Source organism: Bombina bombina, chromosome 6 (genome assembly GCF_027579735.1).
Source record: "Bombina bombina isolate aBomBom1 chromosome 6, aBomBom1.pri, whole genome shotgun sequence".
In the NCBI taxonomy this organism is placed as follows: Eukaryota; Metazoa; Chordata; class Amphibia; order Anura; family Bombinatoridae; genus Bombina; species Bombina bombina.
In genome coordinates, this window is record NC_069504.1 from 408,626,478 (window position 1) to 408,653,444 (window position 26,967).

The following is a 26,967-nucleotide window of genomic DNA, read 5'->3' on the forward strand; positions in this document are numbered from 1 at the left end:
CATTTGGGTAATTTCTGTTGTCATTATGATTTAAAAAGAGTAAACACAGTTGATTGGTAATAAATTGCTTCAGCCAAACACTAACCATGAGTGAAAGAAAAGTATTTGTGTTATCGACAGACTATAATAGAATTATCCAGCTAAGGATCCGGGAAACGTTTTGGATCCATAAACTGAAAACTCTACACCCATTAGGTCTGAATTCAAACCTAGATTTAGCTGCTTTCAGTTAGATTGTCACAAACCTAAATTTAGTTGTCTTCATTTAGGCTGTCTCCCCCATTATCATCAGTTTTTCACACTTACAACCATGCACACTACCATTCGGGATTTACAATTATGAGAGTGAATTTCATATTAGCTGTCTTCACCTAGGCTATCTTCCCCATGTTCATCATTTTTTCACACTTACAACCACGCACATTACTATTCGGGACTTACAATTATGAGAGTAAATTTTATATCACGTTATATTAGAAACATGAAATATTTACATTAATAAAATCTAAATTCATTACTTTCATCTAAAGTTAATATATACAATTTCCTTTTTATACATACATATAGCAATAGAGCTAGAACAGATTGCACCTGTAACACACTATACAATCCCTGATATACTGGGATGTCTAACACGGCACTCATGAATCAATGCCCACCTGTTCCCCTGATGCATCTTTGAAAAGAGTAAAAAATGTCTCCTCCCATATCTTAGAAAAGAAAGAATGTCCCCTCTCATACTAACCCATGTTATGAAAGATAGATTAGAACAACATTTTTTTGAAACGTATACGCGCATATATAGTTGATTATTTGAAGGCTTATATAGCTGCTTCTAACATATACGTAACAGAAAGTACATAAAGATATAACTGGATCCTACTAGTATAAAGAGAAGACTAGATATATTTTATAGTCCACTCTGACCAAAACATTTGTATAGCTTGGTTTTTAACTATCTTGCAGGTGTTTATCAAACACTGGCTTAATTTGATTTCCCTAACTTTTTCTTTTAAAAAAAAGATATGATATATTCTATATTTTACTTTTATTAAATACCGTACATGCTCTTGGAAGTGTTCTATAATATACCTTTTAGGATCGAGATTTTGTTACTTAGTGCTGGACACAACTTGTAACAATTACTTAGGGCCGGACATAATTTGTAACTATTATATAGTTCTTAGATACAGACTGCATTTTATACACTGCTTGTACCATTACAGTTTAACAATTGTGTTGGTGTATTCGATCATTGATTGTTATTGGTCTGACGCCGACCAATCATTCAGCTTGGCTGGCTTTTTAAATGTGTTGTACTAATTGTGCCATATACCTTTTCTGATGAAACGGCCAGGAGCTTGTGGCCGAGAAACGCGTTAAAGCTCATCACAATAAAGTGTTTCTTATTCTATTATATTAAGCCTTGTATTCTGTGGCTTTTTTATGGTTTTTATGGTTGCCTGCCAAGCCAATTTTATTTCTAGCAGAGTTTTTTTATCGAAATCAGCTCTGCATAGGATCATCTGCTCATTTCCAGTTTGCAGCACTGATTGCATGCAGGGAGCGGCTGCACGCTGACTTTTCTGACAGCACAGCTACACAGGATTTGGATTCGAATTACTGAGGAGAGCCCACAGCCGTCCACTAAAGATCTCGGATGCCATTCGGCACAGCGTACTGACTGCTGTAAAAACGTCAGCCCGCCTATTCGCACCACTTTCAACAAGGGTGCCAATACTCTTGTGAGTATATTTCCTTTTTTCCCCACTTCCACTGTGAATTTTACATTCAAGACCTACTTGCACAATGAGGCGCTGTCTTCTTTCTTACTACTTCTAGATTTTGGGTCCTGATCAGATACCGCCAAGACCAGCTGCCGTTTGCTCTTCAAATATTCCTTCCCTCTGAAGATTTCCACCGAGACGAAAAAGACCTTCAGTATTTGACTTTAGGAACACCTCCGTTTCCAGTCTCCAGTGTGCAACTTATATCATCACTTCTGGGACTTTTTCACGATAAGCCTCTCTCTCTTTTTTTACATGTTTTAGAGTTTAATCTATAGAGATTATATATGCCAAATTTGTTTTACTCACAGTTGCTTATTCACTATTGTTGTTTTTTAATTGTTTTATTTGGTCACTTTGCACAAAGGTATATACATATACATACATTGCTATAGAAACAGGGTTGTTTTATATACAAACAATCCACACTGTTTTATTTTAGTTATTTCACTTAGTGACACTGTTTAATCATTTTAGAAACAGCACTGCACTACATTATTTGAAGACCAATTTATTCGAGTTTGAGTTAGTAATTTGAGTTTGTCTTTTGCCTTCACGCCATTTTTTGGTGTTTTGTGTTTTTTCACACATACCTCAGGCGCACGCTATTACCATTTCCTATATTTGGTATTTTTCTCTTCATTTGTGTTATCATTCATATTCTCTAAAAAATGGCCAAGAAATCTTAAATTCTGCCAGGGTATGTAAACTTATGAGCACAACTGTATATATATATATATATATATATTGTACATTATTTTCTTCGTGAAGAACATAAGAATGTAAAGTATGCGTAATGCACATCTGGGTTCACAGGACTAACGTGGTCTGGTTAACGCACATGAAGAATTGCTATCTTCAATGCACATTATTGAAATATTAAATATAAACTATTAAAAAATATTGAAAAAAATTATTTAATATTATTATAAATACTGTAAATATATATAAATAAATAAATATATATATATATATATATATATATATATATATATATATATATATATATATATATATATATATATAAAAATAAATACTGTAAATATAAAGATATATATATATATATATTCTATGGATTATTTAGAATTTTTTATAAGTATGTTTCATTTTAAATAATAACAGTTTATATTTAATATTTCAATAACGCGCATTGACACTATCAATTCTTTATGTGCGCTAACCCAACTGCGTTAGTCCTAAATTGTGAACCCTGATGCGTGTTATGCATGTTGTACAACCCTATTTTCTTCACATAGAAAATATTGTACTTTTTATCAATATATATATATATATATATATATATATATATGTATGATAATATTAATGTAAAATATTTATATATATATATATATATATATATATAGTTATAGTTATAGGAATAGATATACAGATATAGGTTTATATAGATATATAGAAATAAGTATTTACAATAAAAAGTATATTATCCTGAAAGTGATACATTGGAATGTCAAATATATGCAGTACATGTCTATGTATGCAACTATTTGTTAAATCCCTTTGCAGCCCTTTTTTTGAACACCTTATACCATCTGTTTTTGAGCCCTTATAACTTTATAAATATTTTTTTGATTGTTAATATTTTTATCAGGCAGTGTTTATATGAGTGTAACTATACTTTACATTAGGGATGCACGGAAATAAAAATTCTGGACCGATATCGGAAATTCAGGATGCCCCTGGCCGAAAACCAAAATGAAACCGAATTTTTTTTTCTTTTTTAACTACAGTGTGTGTGTAGCTAAGAGAGCTTGTAGACGGGAAAGCTCCAACAAATGGGAGTGGTCACTTGTACCGTAGGGCATGATCTGCAGTGAAACTGGTGGAGCTGTACAAGGGAGAGCGTGGTTATAGCCAGACAACAATACGAGGTGGACATGTGTTTTGTTTTTGGGTGTAGTTATCCGTGCAATGGGCGTGGCTGCACCTGATCGTCTCTCATCATATCTCCGCCTATTTCCTGGTTCGGGTCTCACACTGACCCGTCAGATTATATGTCTGGAGCCGCAAATGGAGTCTGCCTATCACTAGGACCACCGGACTTATCTATGACCTTACGTGCAAGGTGGTTATAGAAAGTTACTGTGATTTTTTTGTATACACTGTCTGGTGGGTGCTAATTTGTACCAACTGTGTGCGAACTTGGGGCTTATGCATATATAGTGTGCACTCATATTTGCCTCAAGCGAATAGAATGTCTACGCACAAGAGGCTGATGTATAAGCACTGTATATAAGGCTTATACATATTCACTGTGTGCGCTTAGGGCTGTGTCTGATAATATCAAGTGTTTATATAATATCCCCCTTTGAATACTGTATTCAGAACTTTGGTTTCCTTCTATATATAAAAAAAAAAGCGCACTGCTGGTTTCAAATATCATTATGTCACGGTACTTATGTGTGTGCTCTGTGTACCATGCCAGTGCTGTGCTGCTCACCTTATGCTAAGGATAGACATGTAACTCAATAGAACAGGGGAGGGCTGTACATTTTTAGCCATTTTGGTCCTCTTTGGGCCGAAATTGGAATTGCACATTTTCAGTGGCCCAAATTTTGGTGCATCGCTAGTATTATTCTTTATTTAGTTCTGTGTAACAGAATCAGATTTAACCGTTTTTTGTATGTTTTTTTACCAATTATCAAAATAAAGTATAGTCCTAGAAAACTATTATTATATGCAAAACAGTAAGTCTACCTCAAACAGCAGCTCTAGGCTTGCATCAAATTTGAAATATGCTACACACTAATTTTACCGAAAATAAAAGGCAAAAAACAGAAAACCGAAATAACCAAAAATGCAATATTCGGTCGACACTTTCTGCGGACGAAATTTCGGTGCATCCCTACTTTACATGTATTTATGTCATGTTTTATGCAACATTTTATTTATTCCCCTTCCCTTTATGCAAGCTCTGAAGTTAAATTTGATTGCGCTCAAGAGAATGCATTTACTTTTAACTTGTAATACGCACGCTATTTCTGTCATGTGCAAAAAAGCTAAGAAAACCCCAATATCGCTCCTACGCTACAGTTAGAGCGCCACTCATAATATAGCCCAAAATGTTTAGAAATCTTGTATGGTAGTATTTCCACTCCCCTGAGAGGGGCTGGAGTGGATTCCATGGAATGCAGAATCCTGACATTCCTGCATTCTGCAAAGTGATTGGCTGATATGTGCAGAAACTTTTTTATATCTGTTCCTAACTTGCCATAGTATAAAAATAAGATTTTTCAATAGGTGTGTTCCAGGCCTGCAAAACAATGCATATTTTTTGCAAAACAGTGAATAGTTTCTGATGTATGCATAAGAATATTTCAATGTTTCTTTAAGTATATATAATAATGTAGTGGGAATGACACAGCTATCCAGTCAGATTATATGGTGGTTTGTTTCTTTCAAGTGTTGTATTAAGAGCTGGTTAAATAATGGGAGGTCACAATGTGGAAGAGTGATCAGAAAGGAAAGTATAACATTTCTGGTATATCATTTTGGGAAAGGAATAGGTTTTTACTGAGTCATCATACAACTAAAATGCAGATGGTAATACGTATTACAAATGTGATTAGTAATATATACTGCATATTCAAGGTATAAAAATACTACTTTTAAATAGCTTTATGTCTACAATATACTTTATGATTTATATCTAAGTATATATATATATATATATATATATATATATATATATCCTACAATCTCGGTCTCCTTCAAAGCATCCGCCCAGGGTGCACTCTAATCTCAGCAAATAATAGTACCCCAGAGAGGCACTGTCTAGAATTTACAAAAATCTAATTTTTTTGCCCAGTGTGAGGTTTTGGGGTTTCACCCCCATCCTCAGACACCAGCGGACCGCTGACATCACACCCAATACGTTTTTATAGTGAACATACCGGAGCGTCGCTACATATCCAGCCAATTGTTAAAAAAACATTTAAAAAACATATTAATGCATCACTTATTTATACGGTCAGCTCTACAAAATCTATGAAAGATATCATTTAAGAAATAAAAACATGATTTTAAAGAGCATTTACAAGAAACAATGCCATTGTCTTGTAATAAGTAATATCTCAGTCCAGTGTTAATGTTTTTACAACATATTATCACCTTGTTTGCTGCAATGTTTTTCAATATCCAAACTCCCCTCACCATTTGCCTTATTGGGAGGAGCCAGTCTGGACTTATTTCAGTAAAAAGGCTTGTTACTGTCATTTTGTTAACAAAAGTTGCCTTGTTTTGTTGTTCCTTAGCTGATCATTTCTGCTGAGGCAAGTTAGTGAGAGATGCGTTGCAGGTTTAGGCTTGTGATGTCTTCAGTGTGTGCTTCCGGTTCTTGAAATTAGAAAACCCCCAATATTCTGAGTGAAATTGCAGGGGGAAAAGATAGCAAGTTTATTTTTATTTATTGTTTTACTACTCATAATTAAACATTGTATAATACAATCTAAAGTGTATCATATACTTTTCCATTTCTTCAATTATTCCAGTAATTGGCACCTCGTCCTATCCGCCACCTTTGCTTTCTCTGAATTATTGCAGTAAACTGTATAGTTTCCTGACTCCTTTCTGCACCCTCCCTGGCCTGAGACCTCTTTTCACAGTCCTTAAATGACCTGTTTAGTAGCTATAATATTGTATAATGCACAAGGAAGCAGACTGTTATAAGATAATGTATTTAAAGCCTCCTTTGTCTGTGGCATTTGTAAAGGCATCAAATAAATCAATCATTATGTGAACGTCAATAGTCTCTTCTGTCCAACTGCAAACATGATTTCTTCTATAAGATACGACGAGTCCACGGATTTATCCTTTACTTGTGGGATATTATTTCTCCTGCTAACAGGATATGGCAAAGAGCACCACAGCAGAGCTGTCTATATAGCTCCTCCCTTGACTCCACCCCCCAGTCATTCTCTTTGCCTACTCTAAGTACTAGGAAGGGTAAAGTGAAAGATGTGATAAAATGATAGTTTTTATTTTCTTCAAGCAAGAGTTTTTTTATTTTAAATGGTACCGGTGTGTACTATTTTCCCTTAGGCAGCAGATGGATGAAGACTTCTGCCTGGAGGCTGATGATCTTAGCAGTTGTCACTAAGATCCAGAGCAGTTCCCACAGAATGGCTGAGGAGTACTTAAGAAACTTCAGTGTGAGGAACGTTTTTCATGCTATAAGCAGTGAGGTATGTTCAGTCATTTTTTTCTGGAGAGACTGTGGTATTTCAGAATTGGCTGACAGTATCCCCATGAGGGAAAGGGTAAGCAGTAATCCTAAAATATATAGAGGGGTATTACTGACCTTGCATATATGGGCTAAGAAAAAATGGTTGACACTGAGTTTTGAATGTTTGTGGGCAAACGTTTACATAACTGGGAGTGCTGATAACGTTTTTATGTGAGACGTTTTTCATGCTTATTGAGAGGGTACACATGGCTTCTTTTTGGGTTTATGAACCCACATGGCTAGTTTTTAGACCACTCTAGTGTGGTTCATTTGGGCTGAGAGGCATCGAGTGAGATGGGCGGGGCCTATTTTCACGCCTCAGTTGCGCAGTTGTTTTTGTCAGGCAAGCAGCAAGCTCCAACTCCGGTGGGCCCTTGTGAGCTGTATTGGGCCAAATCGAAGCTTTAACCCGGTTTTGCAGACCCCTGAGGGCAGGTAGGTGCCACAGCAGGGCTGTGGCGAGGTGCAGGGGGTGTTTTTTATTGATATAAACGTTTTCTAATTATCCGTTTTTTCTAGTAAGGGTTAAGTGTTCCTTTCCTTGTGGGGCAAACTTAGCTGCATAGTTTGGTTGCTTCTATCATAAAATTGGAACTATTTTATTGCTTTAAAGCAGTTTTGGAAAAATTATATGCTTTTTTTTCTCTTAAAGGCGCAGTACCGTTTTTTTCAGATTGTTATTTTTTCACTAAATAAAGTGTTTTCAAGCCTGTTTGTGGTCATTATTAGCCTGTTTAACATGTCTGACAATGAGGAAAGCCAATGTTACATGTGTTTAGAAGCCATTGTGGAACCCCCACTTAAAATGTGTCTCTCATGCACTGAAAGGGCCTCAAATTGCAAAGAACATATTTTAGCTGATAAAAGTATGTCGCAGGATGATTCTCAGTCAGAAGAGAATCAGGTTATGCCATCTAATTCTCCCCAAGTGTCACAACCGTTAACGCCCGCACAAGCGACGCCAAGTACTAGTGCATCTAATTCTTTCATCCTGCAAGATATGGCCACAGTTATGTCTACTACCCTCACTGAGGTTTTATCTAAACTGCCTGGGTTGCAGGGGAAGCGCAGTAGGTCCGGTGTGAGAGTAAATGCTGAGCCCTCTGACACTTTATTAGCCATCTCCGATGTACCCTCACAATGTTCTGAGTTGGGGGTGAGGGAGTTGCTGTCTGAGGGAGAGCTTTCTGATTCAGGAAAGATGTTCCCTCAAACAGACTCAGATATGACGGCTTTTAAGTTTAAGCTAGTTGCTCAGGGAGGTTTTAGCGACTCTGGATGATTGTGACCCCAGATTCCACGAGAGAATTTGTGTAAAATGGATAGATATCTAGAGGTTCCTGCTTACACTAATGTTTTTCCGGTCCCTAAGAGGATTTCGGACATTGTTACTAAGGAATGGGATAGACCAGGAAATGTTTCCCATATCTAACACCATTCAGGATTCGTGGCAGACGGTCCCTAAGGTGGAGGGAGCTATTTCTACCCTGGCTAAGTGTACAACTATACCTATTGAGGACAGTTGTGCTTTCAAAGATCCTATGGATAAAAAATTAGAGGGTCTTCTAAAGAAAATATTTATTCATCAGGGTTTTCTTCTACAACCTATAGCGTGCATTGTTCCTATAACTACTGCAGCTGCTTTTTTGGTTCGAGGCTCTAGAGGAGGCTCTTAAGGTTGAGACCCCATTAGATGATATTCTGGATAGAATTAGGGCTCTCAAGCTAGCTAATTCTTTAATTACAGATGCTGCTTTTCAACTGGCTAAATTAGCGGCAAAGAATTCAGGTTTTGCCATTTTAGCGCATAGAGCGTTATGGCTTAAGTCCTGGTCTGCTGATATGTCATCAAAATCTAAGCTTTTAGCTATTCCTTTCAAGGGTAAGACCCTATTCACGCCTGAACTGAAAGAGATCATTTCCGACATCACTGGAGGAAAAGGCCATGCCCTTCCTCAGGATAAGACAAATAAGATGAGGATCAAACAAAATAATTTTCGTTCCTTTCGAAACTTCAAAGGTGGTCCCCCTACCTCCTCCCCTGCCGCAAAGTAGGAGGGGAATTTTGCTGAATCCAAGTCAGTCTGGAGACCTAACCTGACCTGGAATAAAGGTAAACAGGCCAAGAAGCCCGCTGCTGCCACCAAGACAGCATGAAGGGGCAGCCCCCGATCCGGGACCGGATCTAGTAGGGGGCAGACTTTCTCTCTTTGCTCAGGCTTGGGCAAGAGATGTTCAGGACTCCTGGGCTTTAGAAATCGTGACCCAGTGGTATCTTCTAAACTTCAAAGATTCTCCTCCAAGGGGGAGATTTCATCTTTCATGGTTGTCTGTAAACCAGACAAAAAGAGAGGCGTTCTTACACTGTGTAGAAGACCTATACTATGGGGGTAATCTGCCCAGTTCCAAAAGCAGAACAGGGGCAGGGGTTTTACTCCAATCTGTTCGTGTTTCCCAAAAAAGAGGGAACCTACAGACCGATTTTAGATCTTAAGATCCTAAACAAATTTCTCAGAGTCCCATCCTTCAAGATGGAGACCATTCAGACTATTTTACCATTGATCCAGGAGGATAAATATATGACCACCGTGGATTTGAAGGATGCGTAACTTCACATTCCTATCCACAAAGATCATCACCAGTTCCCCAGGTTCGCCTTCCTGGACAAGCATTACCAGTTTGTGGCTCTTCCCTTCGGGTTGGCCACAGCTCCCAGAATTTTCACAAAAGTGCTAGGGTCCCTTTTGGCGGTTCTAAGGCCGCGGGGCATAGCACTGGAGCCTTATCTGGACAATATCTTAATTCAGGCGTCAACTTACCAACTAGCCAAATCTCACACGGACATTGGGTTGGCTTTTCTAAGATCTCACGGGTGGAAGGTGAACGTAAAGAAGAGTTTGCCTAATCCCTCTCACAAGAGTTCCATTCCTGGGAACTCTGATAGATTCGGTAAACATGAAAACATTTCTGATGGAGGTCAGAAAATCAAAGATCTTAACCACCAGCCGAGCACTTCATTCCATTCCTCGGCCGTCAGTGGCTCAGTGTATGGAGGTAATTGGTCTAATGGTAGCGGCAATGGACATAGTTTCGTTTGCTTGCTTGCATCTCTGACCACTGCAACTATGCATGCTCAGACAGTGGAATGGGGATTATGCAAATTTATCTCCTCAGATAAATCTGGATCAAGAGACCAGAGACTCTCTTCTTTGGTGGTTGTCACAGGATCATCTGTCCCAGGGAATGTGTTTCTGCAGGCCAGCATGGGTCATAGTGATGATGTACGCCAGCCTATTGGGCTGGGGTGCAGTCTGGAATTCCCTGAAAGCACAGGGTGTGTGGACTCAGGAGGAGGCTCTCCTTCCAATAAATATTCTAGAACTGAGAGCGATATTCAACGCACTACAGGTGTGGCCTCAGCTGGCTTCGGCCAAATTCATAAGATTCCAGTCGGACAATATCACGACTGTAGCATATATCAATCATCAGGGGGGAACAAAGAGTTCTCTAACGATGATAGAGGTTTCCAAAATAATTTGATGGGCAGAGAATCACTCTTGCCATCTATCAGCAATCTATATCCCAGGAGTGGAGAACGGGAAGCGGATTTTCTAAGTCTTCAGACTTTTCATCCGGGGGAGTGGGAGCTCCATCAGGAGGTGTTTGCACAATTGATTCATCAATGGGGCACACCAGAATTGGATCTGATGGCATCTCGTCAGAATGCCAAACTTCCTTGTTACGGGTCCAGATCAAGGGATCCCCCAGCAGTACTGATAGATGCTCTAGCAGTACCTTGGTCGTTCAACCTGGCTTATGTGTTTCCACCATTTCCTTTCCTTCCTCGTCTGATTGCCAGAATCAAACAGGAGAGGGCTTCGTGATTTTGAAAGCACCTGCGTGGCCACGCAGGACTTGGTATGCAGACCTGGTGTAAATGTCATCTCTACCACCGTGGACACTGCCACTGAGACAGGACCTTCTCATTCAATCTAGTTTCTCTGCGGCTGGCTGCCTGGAAATTGAACGCTTGATTTTATCTAAGCGTGGATTCTCTGAGTCAGTCATAGATACCTTGATTCAGTCTCGAAAGCCTGTCACTAGGAAAATTTACCATAAGATATGGTGTAAATATCTTTATTGGTGTGAATCCAAAGGCTACTCAAGGAGTACGATCAGGATTCCTAGGATTTTGTCCTTTCTCCAAGAAGGATTGGAGAAAGGGTTATCATCTAGTTCCTTAAAGGGACAGATATCTGCTTTGTCAATTTTACTGCACAATCGTCTGGCAGATGTTCCAGACATTCAGTCGTTTTGTCAGGCTTTGGTAAGAATTAAGCTTGTGTTTAAACCTGCTGCTCCTCCATGGAGTTTGAATTTAGTTCTTAAAGTTCTTCAAGGGGTTCCGTTTGAACCTATGCATTCCATAGATATTAAGCTTCTATCTTGGAAAGTTCTGTTTTTAGTTGCTATCTCTTCGGCTCAAAGAGTTTCTGAACTATCTGCATTGCAATGCAACTCGCCTTATCTTGTTTTCCATTCTGATAAGGTGGTTTTGTGTACCAAACCTGGATTCCTTCCTAAGGTTGTTACTAATAAGAATATTAATCAGGAAATTGTTGTTCCTTCCCTGTGTCCTAATCCTTCCTCTAAGAAGGAGCGTCTGTTGCACAACTTGGACGTGGTTCGTGCTTTGAAATTTTACCTGCAAGCGACCAAAGATTTCCGTCAAACATCTTCTCTGTTTGTTGTCTATTCTGGAAAACGTAGAGGTCAAAAAGCTACGGCTACCTCTCTTTCTTTTTGGCTGAAAAGCATCATCCGTTTGGCATATGAGACTGCTGGACAGAATTACAGTTCACTCTACTAGAGCGGTGGCATCCACATGGGCTTTTAAAAATGATGCTTCTGTTGAACAGATTTGTAAGGCTGCTACTTGGTCTTCACTTCATACCTTTTCCAAATTTTCCAAATTTGATGCCTTTGCTTCTTTGGAGGCTATTTTTGGGAGAAAAGTTCTTCAAGCAGTGGTGCCTTCTGTTTAGGCATCTGTCTTGTCCCTCCTGTTCATCCGTGTCCTGTAGCTTTGGTATTGTATCCCACAAGTAAAGGATGAATCCGTGGACTCGTCGTATCTTATAGAAGAAAAGTAAATTTATGCTTACCTGATAAATTGATTTCTTCTATGATACGACGAGTCCACGGCCCGCCCTGTCAATTTAAGACAGATTATATTTTTTTGATTTAAAACTTCAGTCACCTCTGCACCTTTTAGTTTCTCCTTTTTCTTCCTGTACCTTCGGTCGAATGACTGGGGGGTAGACAGCTCTGCTGTGGTGCTCTTTGCCACTTCCTGTTAGCAGGAGGATAATATCCCACAAGTAAAGGATGAATCCGTGGACTTATTGTATCATAGAAGAAATCAATTTATCAGGTAAGCATAAATTTACTTTTTACTGACATAATTCCAATACTATTTATCTAACAAATTAGCATATATAAAGCAGCACAGGCATATGAAAGCATTAATTTAGGTGATACTAATTATGAATGTTTTGATGACCTTTCTTAATTACACCGCATTCAGGGTAATTTAGCTATAACTATAGTTAAATTACTCTGCTTTCTGTGCTATATAAGTATTATAAAACTACACATGCAGCCGATGCTGCTTCCTACCACCATCCAGATGATTGACACCCATGCTAGAGGCCGATTGGCCGTTGGTGAGCAGGGGGCGGCATTGCACAATCATTTCACTAGAAATGCTTGTGCAATGATAAATGCCGATAGCGTACAGTGAATCATGTCCGCTCGACCAGTGGCGTCACTAGGGGGGGGCGGGGGGGGCGGGCCGCACCCGGGTGACACCCACCAGGGGGTGACACCAAAAAAAAAAAAAAAAAAAAAAATTTTTTTTTTTTTTTTTTTTTTTTTTTAATTTTATTGAAATTCAAAGAAATACAATGTTGAGATGCATAGATTTTTTTTTTTATTAGAGGGGCTGGCATTTGTGAACATTGGTGGGACTGGGGAAGATGTAGACACACAATTTTTTTGCCCCTTGAGCCAGTGCTGCAATTTCAACAAATAGTTTTCCCGGCTGCTCCTAGCCTAAACCTGTCTGCCTATCTGTGCTCACTGCTCAGTGACATGTGGAGCAGTGGAGTCACTCACTGCTGTGCTGTCTCTCTAAACGGGAACTGGCAAATCATGAGGGGATACCTGGCACCTGACCGCATGACTGTTTGACACTGTCTTTAAAGTGAAGCAGCCACATATGATGCCCACCAGACCATTACGGTTACGGTACACTAAGTGCACACTGAACAGGTAGGAGGGCGGGCGGGGGTCTGGGGGTGGGCAGAGTGCAGAGCTGATTGGCCATAAGAAGCGGTAGGCACGCGGCCCGTGGCTGTGCACTGACAGACTTGGAACAGAGTCAGAGAGCAGAATTTTCATAGTTTGCACCTAAAACTTTTCTTTAGTGATTTATTTTTAGAGTGCTCTGTTTATCTTTCATTTGATGCTCTGCTGAGCCAGGGAGCAGCTCTAGGCATGAGCTTTATAATTAATGCAGTGCAGTTTACATATTTTGTATGTGTGTGTCTGAGTTTTTGTGTGTGTGTGTCTCAGTGTTTTTGTGTGTGTGTGTTTTTGTGTGTGTGTGTGTGTGTGTGTCTGAGTGTTTTTGTGTGTGTGTGTGTCTGAGTGTGTTTCCGAGTGTTTGTGTGTGCATCTGAGTATGTTTTAAGTGTGTCTGAGTGTTTGTATGTGTGTTTGCCTGTGTTTTTGTGTGTGTCTGCTTTCTGGGGGGGGGGGGGTGACACCATAACTTACCGCACCGGGTGACACCAACCCTAGTGACGCCACTGCGCTCGACCCTTAGTAATAGATCTACCCCATAAAGTGGAGTTGTTCATTAATTTTGAAGATTTGTTTCCAACCCCACTGATAAGTAACCCACATTGTGCTGGGGGACAATTGTAAATGTTGTAAAGGATTTCACATTAGTGTGTGTTGCAGTGCTCAAATCTCATGGTCATAGAGGAGACAAAATAGCTAATAGACTTATTGTCTGCTTGCTGATTTAGCTGCTTTATCATTTTCCTCAGTGCTTTAGATATGGATTAGCTATTGGAACGATGACTTTTTAAGGACACTGCACAGTGTTTAGTTTCCTTAAATGCATGCGTAATCTACTTGTGGTTCTTGTCTTTTGGGGCATAGCTCCTGCACCATAGTTATGTATCCCCAGCATCTAATCTATACCAGACATGCACACAAGTATCAGGGCAATAACAGATGCTAAATATTAATGGTGCATGGTGTATCAATCGAGGCCTCCTCTTTCACTACTTGGTCCTACCATTTCTTTAGTATATGTCTCCTCCTTTTACCTCTTCCCTTGCTCTGCATAGAGAATTAGTCTGTAATATAAACAGTAACTTGCAATTTCAGAGAGTCTGACACCTCTGAGGCCAGATTTGTAGTATTACCGAAGTGAGTCTGTTTAGTAGCTTGTCGTTGTGATTGTCTTAGGGAGATCACAGAGTTATTTATGTGCCAATGCTCTGTGCAAGCTGCACATTAAAACTAAATAGGACTGAGTTTCCTCCAGGATTTGCTAAGTTATGGCCTAGTAGTGACAGTCTACAGGTTGTATATTACAGATTCATAGGGCATTGATTTATCTATCTTTACCAATGCTTGACATTAACATCTATAGTTGCCTTACATGCCCCATACATGAAATTTTACACATGAAACATGAAATTGCTTAGAGAGTAAGGTGGGCGGGGCCCCGGTGAATACTAGTGAGTGTTGGATGTTTGATGATTTGCAATACAGTTTTGATTACTATGTATCTTTTTTTCTTTGATGGAAGTTTATTTTTTAATTTATGATGTGATGACTTTTATAACTAATTAATATCCCTTATTGCATTTATGTGATTGCGTGATATTGGATATAGCATTAGGGATTGTAGTAAGGAATCGGCAGGTTGGGCTTAGTCCCATGAATCATGATGCCTGCAAGCAGGAGGCTGCCTTATAAGATGACTTTATTACTCACTCCATAAGTCCTGACCTTGGTTCACCTTTTTAGCTTTTTTTGTTGAGACCTTTACTTGTGTTTGGGGATGGTATCAAAGGTGTCTCATAATAAAGTTGACATATATATATATATATATATATATATATATATATATATATATATATATATATATTTGTAATATTAAGATGCTTAAAGGGTAAAACAGTTACAACCACAACTTCAGAAATACACATAAAAACACTGTAAATGTATATGTATAGAATATTCATATTTTCTTTTTAAAAAGAGGTCTCACTAGATAGAAAGGCATCTAAGAAACCCTAGAGACAGAATAAGGGCCTGAAAGTGGGTGTTTCAGTGTGGGAACAGGATTTTTCCCTTAAAGGGACATTGCAGTCCAAATTAAACTATCAAGATTCAGAGTATGAAGTTTTAAATAACTTTCCAATTTACTTCTATTATCTAATTTTCTTCATTCTCTGTGCCATGCTTGTGCTGCATTCAGTCCAAGCTGCTACTGCCTGGGATAGATCTAGGTTGAGGACAAATAGTAATTTAAAAGGTACAGTCAAGTCCATTTTTTTTTCATGTTTCAAATAGGGCATGTAATTTTAAACAACTTTCCAATTTACTTTTTTCACCATTTTTGCTTTGTTCTCTTTGTATTCTTAGTTGAAAGTTAAACCTAGGAAGGCTTATATGATAATTTATAACATAATAGAAATAGCACTCATTTTAAATGAGCAGTAGAATGTTTCTGACAAATTTAAAACAAAAAATCCTTTTGCCAGTCCCCTATATCATGTGACATATATCAGCCAATCACGGAGTCATATGCATATACTTTGGGAACTCTTGCACATGCTCAGTAGTAGCTGGTACCTCAGAAAGCGTTTCTATAAAGAGACTAAGCACAATTTGATAATGACAGTAAATTGGTAACTCTCTTAAAACTGCATGCTCTCCCTTAATCGTGAAAGTTTAATTTTGACTTTACTATCCCTTTAAAAGGGAGACCTTTTGGATTTTTACTTTGTAGACTAGAGTGTCTAAAGGCTTTAACTCTGCTGCATATGTTATGAACAATTTTTGGGAATAATTTATCTTTGTTGTGATATATGTTTCAGTTTATTATAAAATGTATCTTTATCTTAGTTGGATTGTATTTAAATTGGTATATTCCCCTCTCACTTTTTAAATCGAACTTTCTTAAGCACTTTCTCTTCTGGCGATTTATGAGTGTGCATATTCTACAATGATGTAATTTTGTATTTTTATTACCATGAAACAACATGTATGGCATTTGTACTTGTTAGCTGTTCAAAGAATCTACTACAAAAATATAAAAGATAAGATACATTTACTGTATATAAAAAAATGTAATAAAAATTATAGATGTCATGCAGGATAAGTTTAAAGGGATAGTCTGCTTCAGAATTTTTATTGTTAAAAAAAACAATAATCCCTTTATTACCCATTCTCCAGTTTTGCATAACCAACACAGTTATATTAATATACTTTTTACCTCTGTGATTACCTTGTATATAAGCCTCTGCCCCCTAATTTTAGTTCTTTTGACAGACACATTTTAGCCAATCAGTGCTGACTACTAGGTAACTCTGCGTGCATGAGCACAATGTTATCTATATAGCACACGTGATCTAGCGCTTTCTAGCTGTGAAAAACTATCAAAATGCCCTAAGATAAGAGGCGGCCTTCAAGGGCTTAGAAATTAGCATATGAGCCTACCTAGGTTTAGCTTTCAACAAAGAGAACAAAGACATTTTGATGATAAATGTACATTGGAAAGTTGTATTGCCCTATCTGAATCATGCCCTAGCTGAATCATGAAAGTTTAATTTTGACTAGACCGTCCCTTTAATGATTAAATTGGGTAGAGTTTTTGTTCACAATATTTCAGGGACAATCCAGATAAATTAATTTGTATGATCACATTCAAAATCATATGGTGTCAGTAATGTATATGTCAACCTTAATAATGTTGATATTTGCTTTTTGACATGTTAGCCAATGACAGCTTAGTTGTGATTTTAAAAAAAGCCTCAACTAAGTGCCAGATGTGGCAAAATATGCATAGGGGCCATTTCTATATGCTATACTGACTTCACCATGACTTCTGACAAAAATACTCTTTTAATGGAACCAAATCAAAGCTAAGTTTTACACCCACAACATCATCTGAGATCTATCTTTGCTATTCATTTATTTTAAAAAGCTATGCATCTATGAGTAAGGCCATATGCTGAAACGCGTCAGACACAGTATATTCTTTGAGGGTTGTTTTAACATAATAATAAAGTATCCCGTTTGTTGTTTAGGAGTGCCGGTGTTATTTTATAATGATTAAAAGCTATACTTCGAAACTGCACTTTATTCATGCACATTTTAATTTCATTTATTTATTTATTAATTTTTTATTTATTATTTTTCAACAGATATGGAAAGGAAAGGCAGAGAGGATGGATGTAGACGGCTGAAATCACAGGTACGGATTGTGAGTTGCTTTATTTTTACAAGTATATTTTCCTTAAATAATAGTAATGTATTGCATGTAATTCACCACAGTTCATCTAATATTAATGTGAGTAATCTATGTATCTACAATATGTTTAGATTACCATTTAACATTAGGTAAATGCAGCTGGGGCACTGGGGGTTTGTTTATTCAAAAGGTTTAAATGCAATGTCATAAATCACTGCTTTATAGTTATAACCGGAAACCCTTCTCCTTGCATGTTAGTACATGTTTATTTACACTAATATATAGAACCTGGTCAAATGGGCTGTAAAATTTGTTCAGTAAAAATAATGAAAAATAAAAAGGGAGGTGTGTAAAAACCTTGTAAAGAAAATAAATGTATCATGTAAGCATTAAGAAGCTTGCAAAGGAAAAGGTTGTAGGCATCTTTATCAGCGTGAGAAAGAGTATAATTATTATTATTTATTTGTCATGAACCAACAGGAGCAATGCTACACAGGAGGTGTACATGATAAAGATAAGACAGGAATGGGAAACTGGGGCACAAGAACATCTTTTTGTTCCTTTAGACTAAAATTCTTCACATTAACACATTTTTAATTAATATATATAGATAGATTTGTGCAAAAAGAAAAAAATTAAGTTACAAATAGAATTTAATATGAATATATATACATGAAAGAAGGTTGGTTCTACACACAATATCTAAGTGTATGTTAACAAGCTACTTTAAAATTGGGATAGACTTTTCTTACATGATTAAAATAATTTTCTAATGTTTATAATGATTTAGATATTGCTTAACATAAATAATGTAGTGCACACAGTAAATTATGACTGCTTTTCCATGTTTAGATGCACATTTCTAGATTCTGACATTAAGTGCACTGAGGCTAGTGTGAGACCTTCTTGCTGTCCAGGGGATGAATCATAGAATACATTACTAGAGGCATTAATTAAAATTGCTTCTTTATTTATTTCAAGCAAGCTGCAAATATTCAGAACATGCACGTATGTTTCCCTTCCTCACTTTATGGTCTAGGGTCAGTCCATCTCAAGTGTTCCAATAATTGTAAAGTTGGTTGCTGGACCATTTTTTATTTCATTCTAATGGTGCTGAGAGTCTATGATTCATTGCTGTTGGGTATTAATCACGAGAAGGCAAAGAAACCCTGCACAAAGAACTTTAATATCCCTCCTACTTCCCTAAACCTCCCAGTATTTATTTGCCTCATCTAGGAGCAGTCAAAGATAGAGGTTCTTATGATTTATTCAAGCTTTTTTAATCCCATTTTTCCATCATAAAGTGAATCTTGGAAGAAAGGGACACAGGAGAGTAGTTCCTTTAGCCTCCTCCTGTTTGGCCATGAAGATATAGTCCATCAGTAAATCCTATACTGTCAATCACAGTGCAGAAAGGGCTCTCTACTCATCCTCAGTTCTAACATCTGAGTACGAGCGGTGGAGGAGATATTGCTGAGTAAGTACTTGCCTGTCTCACACAGCCATCAGATACACTTATGAAGTATACCTTAGCCAGTGCATACCAGGGGACTCACTGTACAGTCTTATCTCACACCTATTGCTACAGCACATTGCCCCACAGTATAATTTGAGCACAGGCTTAAGAACTGGGTTAATGTTGGTTATGGTACCGGAGGGGTTAAGACTCTATACCAGGAGCAGGGGGGAGCTCTTTTTGCCACTTGCATATGTGAATTAATAGATCATTCACTTATTTTTGAAAACTGATTGGTGTAAATTATTGGCATTATAACTTTATTTTACTTACTGTGCACAATAAGTAACTAGGGGAAGCCTTTTATATTTAAATACTTTTTGTTTTTGCTGTAGTACACATAGAGACTATGGCCTCTAGTTATTAAGGTCTGGCGGACCTGATCAGACACTGCGGATCAGGTCCGCCAGACCTCGCTGAATACGGCGAGCAATACGCTCGCCGTATTCAGCATTGCACCAGCAGCTCACAAGAGTGTTTTTTCCCTGAACTTGTTCATATACAGGGAGTGCAGAATTATTAGGCAAGTTGTATTTTTGAGGATTAATTTTATTATTGAACAACAACCATGTTCTCAATGAACCCAAAAAACTCATTAATATCAAAGCTGAATATTTTTGGAAGTAGTTTTTAGTTTGTTTTTAGTTATAGCTATTTTAGGGGGATATCTGTGTGTGCAGGTGACTATTACTGTGCATAATTATTAGGCAACTTAACAAAAAACAAATATATACCCATTTCAATTCTTTATTTTTACCAGTGAAACCAATATAACATCTCAACATTCACAAATATACATTTCTGACATTCAAAAACAAAACAAAAACAAATCAGTGACCAATATAGCCACCTTTCTTTGCAAGGACACTCAAAAGCCTGCCATCCATGGATTCTGTCAGTGTTTTGATCTGTTCACCATCAACATTGCGTGCAGCAGCAAGACACTGTTCAGAGAGGTGTACTGTTTTCCCTCCTTGTAAATCTCACATTTGATGATGGACCACAGGTTCTCAATGGGGTTCAGATCAGGTGAACAAGGAGGCCATGTCATTAGATTTTCTTCTTTTATACCCTTTCTTGCCAGCCACGCTGTGGAGTACTTGGACGCGTGTGATGGAGCATTGTCCTGCATGAAAATCATGTTTTTCTTGAAGGATGCAGACTTCTTCCTGTACCACTGCTTGAAGAAGGTGTCTTCCAGAAACTGGCAGTAGGACTGGGAGTTGAGCTTGACTCCATCCTCAACCCGAAAAGGCCCCACAAGCTCATCTTTGATGATACCAGCCCAAACCAGTACTCCACCTCCACCTTGCTGGCGTCTGAGTCGGACTGGAGCTCTCTGCCCTTTACCAATCCAGCCACGGGCCCATCCATCTGGCCCATCAAGACTCACTCTCATTTCATCAGTCCATAAAACCTTAGAAAAATCAGTCTTGAGATATTTCTTGGCCCAGTCTTGACGTTTCAGCTTGTGTGTCTTGTTCAGTGGTGGTCGTCTTTCAGCCTTTCTTACCTTGGCCATGTCTCTGAGTATTGCACACCTTGTGCTTTTGGGCACTCCAGTGATGTTGCAGCTCTGAAATATGGCCAAACTGGTGGCAAGTGGCATCTTGGCAGCTGCACGCTTGACTTTTCTCAGTTCATGGGCAGTTATTTTGTGCCTTGGTTTTTCCACACGCTTCTTGCGACCCTGTTGACTATTTTGAATGAAACGCTTGATTGTTCGATGATCACACTTCAGAAGCTTTGCAATTTTAAGAGTGCTGCATCCCTCTGCAAGATATCTCACTATTTTTGACTTTTCTGAGCCTGTCAAGTCCTTCTTTTGACCCATTTTGCCAAAGGAAAGGAAGTCGCCTAATAATTATGCACACCTGATATAGGGTGTTGATGTCATTAGACCACACCCCTTCTCATTACAGAGATGCACATCACCTAATATGCTTAATTGGTAGTAGGCTTTTGAGCCTATACAGCTTGGAGTAAGACAACATGCATAAAGAGGATGATGTGGTCAAAATACTCATTTGCCTAATAATTCTGCACTCCTTGTAGAGAATACAATTTTAAACAACTTTCCAGTTTACTTCTATTATTTAATATTTGCTTCCTGAAAAGTTTATTTATGCAAGCTCAGGAGCAGCAGAGAACCTAGGTTCTAGCTGTTGATTGGTGGCTGCATATATATATCAATTGTGATTGGCTCACCCATAAGTTCAGTTAGAAACCATTAGTGCATTGCTGCTCCTTCAACAAATTATACCAAGAGATTGAAACAAATTAGATAATAGAAGTTAATTAGAAAGTTGTTTAAAATTGTATTGTCTATCTGAATCATGAAAGAAAAAAAATTGGGTTTCATGTCCCTTTTAAGCACGTTCTTGGAATATTAAATATAAAAACAATATTAATAATTATTCAAAATTATTATAGATAGTGTACAAAAATATACAAATTTTATGTATTATTTAGAATACTTTACAGTATGTATAATCATTTTAGATAATTATTATTAAAAGCTTTTGATATTTTATATTAAATATTTCAAGAACATGCTTTAAGATTTCTAATTTTTCATGTTGCGCTAACCTGACGCCATGTTAGACCTAAAGCGAGAAACACGAAGTGTGTTATGCATATTTTACATTCAGATGTTCTTCACATAGTAAAAAACACTATTTAGATATATGATGTTAATGCCAAATAAATATCTATACCTATAGATCTAAAGGACTAGAGTTTACGCTCGAGCAGGAGTGCTAAATACTACTCTACTTGTAATCTAGCCCAAAGTGTGCTTTATGCCAATTTTTATAAAGTGTAAACATATTAGCATTTCCTCTAGTTCCTCTACTAAAGGTGAGGGTTCTGCTGTTTCTACGGTTATTAAACCAGTTCAGATTTTGGAGTCAGATAGATTTTCCTCTCTCTCTGAGGGGGAATTGTCTGCTAAGGAATTATCCACAAATTCAGATTAGGAAACTGGGGAGATTACTTTTAAATTCTTAATCCTATTTCTCCTTTATGGAATCTCCTCCTTTGAACCTATGTATACATTGGACCTAAGACTTTTATACTGGAAGGTTTTGTTTCTATTAGCCATTTCATTGGCTAGGAGAGTCTCTGAGTTGTCTGCTCTTGTGGTCGGTCCTCTGTATCTGGTGTTTCATCAGGACAGAGCGGTTTTACGTACATTGTACAATTTGCTACCTAAGGTGGATTTTTCATAGAATATTAACCAATAAATTGTAGTTCCTTCCTTATGTCCTAATCTGAAATCGTCAAAAGAGACATTTCTACACAATCTTGATTTAGTCAGGGCATTGAAATGTTATCTACAGGTAACTAAAGACTTATGTAAGTCTTCCAGTTTATTAGTTTTTGTTCTAAGGTAAATGTAAGGGTCAAGAAGGCAACTTCTGTTATTTTAGCTTCATGGTTGAAGAGTCTAATTCACAGAGATTATTTGGAGGGGGTATAGTCACCGCCTTTAAAAATTACAGCTCATTCGACTTGTTCTTTGTCTATTTGCCTTTCAAGAATGAGGCATCAGTGTAACAAATTTGCAAGGCTGCAACATGGTAGTCTTTACACAGTTTCTCCAGATTTGATCATATTGATGTTTTTGCCTCGGCTGAGGCAGCTTTTAGAAGTAAAGCTCTTCAGGCTATAATTCCTGTTAAATAGGTACCTGCCTTTCCCTTTTGTCCCACCCATTTTTCTTTGGACTCCATAGCTTGGGTATTAGTTCCCAACAGCAATGGATTGTGGGTTCTCAACACCATGAGAAAGAAAACATAAATTATTCATAGCTGATAAAAATTATTTTCTTTCTTGGTGTTGAGAGTCCATGAACCCACCCAATTTTCCTAGAGGCGACCATTCTAGTTTACACCTATTTACCCTACTATCTTTCTTTCTTGCTTCTTCCTCCTATTCTTATGTTGGGAAGATCAGGGAAGTAGGAGGGATATTAAAGCTCTTGGTGTAGGGTGTCTTTGCCTTAACATTAAATGGTACATGTTCATATGTAAAATTTTGCACATTATTGAGCCATAGGGGTCCATTTTTTAAGCAGCGGATGCTGCTTCAGAGGCCCATCGTTTCAGGTTCGCTTGAAGCAGAAATTAAGAATCAGCGATCGTAAGACTGATTGAAATGATCCCGCTCTGATCGGAATGATTGACCGCTCCTGCTAGCGGCCAGTTGGCCAGGGGGCTGCATTGCAATTCACCAGAAATTCTTGTGCAGTGATAAATGTAGACAGTGTATGCTGTCTGCATTTAGCAATGTTGAGCGGATATGATTCACTATAGCGAATCATGTTGGCTCGACAAATGTTAAATCAACCCTAGTCTTAGAACTTAAGTCTTAATCTAATGATGAAAATCATTGAAAGTTCCACTTTTAGGGGTAGATTTATCAAGCAGCAGATGCTGCAATCTACCCCCGAAGTTTCAGGTCCGCCTGAAACTTAAGTTAAGAAGCAGCGGTCGTAACTCATCCGCCATCTCTGTGGTAGCGAACTGCAATCATACGATCGGGATGATTGACACCCCCAGCTAGTGGCCAATTGGCCGCAAATGTGCATGTGGTGGCATTGCACAAGCATTTCACCAGAGATGCTTGTGCAATGATAAATGTCCGCCCAACATTTGATAGATCTACCCCTTAGGGACAATTTATAACGGAAGGGTTAGTCTCAGTCGTAATTATTTAGAGGGTACCCAGGTAAGTATAGTGTGCATGCAGAACATTTTGAGTTTAAGATTCCACTGGTTACAGAGCTAGGGCTAGTAGAAATCTGGAGAAAAGCCTACTTTATTCATGTGTTTTGAGATATGACAATATGTAATATAAACTAGCAAACAATGTGGATAAACTGATATCCACTGGAAAGAATGCACTTAGCACTCTGTGCCCAGACTTTAAGGATAAGCGGGGTTCCGATAAAAATAAAATATAACTTTTATTAATTGTATATATAAAAAGCAACGAAACATACACACACACATTTAAAAATAAGAACTCTGAGAGACTACTCCCAATTATTGTATGAAATTGGTGGTAAATATCAATCTAAGGCCTTGAATAAAGGATTATTACACCACCACCTCATTGAAAAATCTATGAGCCTAGCTCCCTTATTTATTAAATGTGAGTGGGGTGATGTATTAACTCCCACTCACTGTTTCATGATATGGATAATAAAATATGACCAGCTGTTCCTAGTACTGCCTTGTGTGCATGCAGCGCTCTCTTGTGTGTAATGGGTAAAATATAATATCCTAGTGGTATATGTTGTGCTTTTACACGTGAAGCTACTGTTTATTGATGTGGTTATCAAAAAACTAATATTCCCTATGTTGGGTGAACTCCAACTCGTGTGTCACAACTTCCTCTGGTATCCAATAAAAATTGAGTTACAAGTAATTAAGGATTCCCTGGATATCAGGCATAAGTTTACGGTTAGGTTGCTGTTTACTGGGTATACTCCAGGTAGTGTGTCATAGCCACCCCTGAACAGTTACAATTGTCTATTGATTGGACATGTGATACTACAATAAGCTGATATATTTATTAAATATCCTCTAAAGTAAAGGGAACAAATTGAGTTTGATCACTGTGTGAAACACTGTCCACGTGTTGTCTGAGGAGAGGAGTGTGTTATGCTTGTGCACGTGAGGCTACTGCTCATTGATAAAAATTATCAAGCAGTTAGTGATACCCAATGTCTGAGTCGCCTCCAATTTGCAACTTCCTCTGCCACCCAATATAGGGTGTTATACTTGTTCATATAAGATTGTTGTTGTCATACATCAGTGTGCGGCTAAGTTTTTCAATAGTATATCATAGCCACCTAATGTTGAAGGGGCTAAGTAAATCTTATTATTTTAAAGTTTGAATGATCCGTGGACTCTTTATAAGTCTGGCACAATCTGGAAGGGATATGTGGTGTAGTGGTTAGCTCTATCGCTCCTTCAGTATAAGGTTGTGGTTTTGAAATCAGATGTAAAACTCCTGCCTTCTGATCTGAAGTATCCTGGTGTCCGCTATCCTTCCAAAGCGGTAGTTGTTTCTAAGACATTATGTTGCCCATTTTAGGGTTTAGGACCAGGTTGACCTCTGACCTAGGATCTAGTGTCCGTTGGATTTAGTGTTGCAGTTTTCATTGCAGTGTCTCCTCTGTGGAGATAGTCGGATCAGACTCAGGGAGTTTTACTTTGGGTCCTTCCTATTAGATTCAGTGGGAATCTGGAAGTGGATCTAGGGCTCTGGCGGTCTGGTTCCTCCTATCTTTTTTGTCCCTGTGTTTTCCTTGAAACTTAGGGTTGAGATTAGGATGCACTCCTTTGTCTCTCATTTATGGGGAGTTTGGAAGTTTCTGGTTAAATACCCATTTGTGAAGCTGGGCTTGGGGTTTTGTCTCCATGAGTACTTACCCTGCTGTTCGCCTTATGTCCTGGTCTCGTTCTCGACCTGTGGGGTCAATGATTTACGTGTTGGTCTTTTTCCCCGCTTCTGTATTTTAGTTGCCTGACTGACTGGCTTCGGGGGCTTGAGAGATTGTCTCTCAGAGGTTCATGCCGTTGGCCGTTTTGATGTTCCCCTACGGCTTATGCCAGACCTCTTTGGCGGAGGGCGCCCTTTGGGTGCTCAGTGTCTGGGTAGTCATCCTCAGAGGATTACAGAGGTCTTGGGGACGAGTATTCTCTTGTATCTTCCACTGGGAGCCTCTTGTCTCTTTGTAGAGTGATGGGTCCTGGTGGTCCTTGGTTTTTAGGAGATGGGCTTGCCATTGGGATTCTTGTCACTCATTTCTAGGTGGTTTATCTCAGGGTTCTAGTCATCTTTTTTCTTAAGTGACTAATTATTCCCCCCCCTTTTTCTTGAGTGGAGGTGTGTGCCGGTTGCTGGCCGTTGTGGCCTGTTGGCTTGTCTGGCTACCAGTCAATTGGATGGGTTGTTTTTGAATCACTGCACTAACCCTAGCTAAGTTTATAGGCCGTGTGAACAGCAATGCTTTGGCATACAGGGAGTTTGCTGAGGAGCAGACTTGAAGGGTTTTGCAGTCGAAACCGGTTACTGTTATATGCTCCTTGGCTGCTAGCTAACTTGGCTGCTAGTTAGCTGCTTTTGGTCTTAGTTGGGGTGTTCTCAATCCTTTGGGGGAGTTGGATCATTGGGTTCCTTCTGTTGCTGGGGGGATTTGATTGGAAAGGAGGTTCTGCTGCTCTGTGGCCTTTAGTGGCTGTGCTGTCTTAGTTGCACAGGTGCAAGGTGGGGTATTTATTTTTAAGGAAGTGCTCCGCTTCTTGCTTGCACTGCTAGTTTCTCCTTTATGTCCGGCATCTTTTTCATTAATATTTTTCCATCTCTGGAATTGGTCCTTGCTAGTACGGCACACTCAGGCTCCTGTGGTCTGGGGTGCGGGACTGGGTTTTGTTTCCTCCTGTTAGCTGGTAAGGGTTTTTTCCCTTGGTGACCGGGTTTTCATGGGAGTGCCATTGATCCTTGCTGTTTAGCTGTTTGGAGGCTTTCTGGTCCTTGAGATCTGTTTGTTCTCTTCAGGGTTTTCTCTTGTATTCTGCTGTGGTTCCTGTCATTGGAACATGGGTTAGAGTACACCTGTCAAATGGAGTTGGGTTGTCTTCCTGATGACCTGGGGTTATCCTGCTTATGTTAGGCTTGTGTTCATTTTTGGAATGATTCGTCGGGTCCCTTAGTTGGTTGAGGGCCTGCTGCTGGGCTGTTGCCTTGAGAGATGGTGTCCTTGGGGTCCGTGATCTCGAGTTCCGTATATTCATGGTGACCATTCAGGTTCTATGACCTGTTGATAGATTTGCGTCAATGAAGCTGC

The 26,967-nt window shown here is 38.6% G+C and overlaps 1 protein-coding gene across 1 annotated transcript in view; it reads left to right on the plus strand.

Annotated features, from left to right (window-relative positions):
- JAKMIP2 (janus kinase and microtubule interacting protein 2) overlaps positions 1 to 26,967 on the plus strand; it is a 218,287-nt gene that overhangs the window by 123,114 nt on the left and 68,206 nt on the right. Inside the window, 1 exon segment of the mRNA XM_053719844.1 lies at positions 17,544 to 17,593. The gene's annotated coding sequence lies outside the window, so the exon portion shown is untranslated.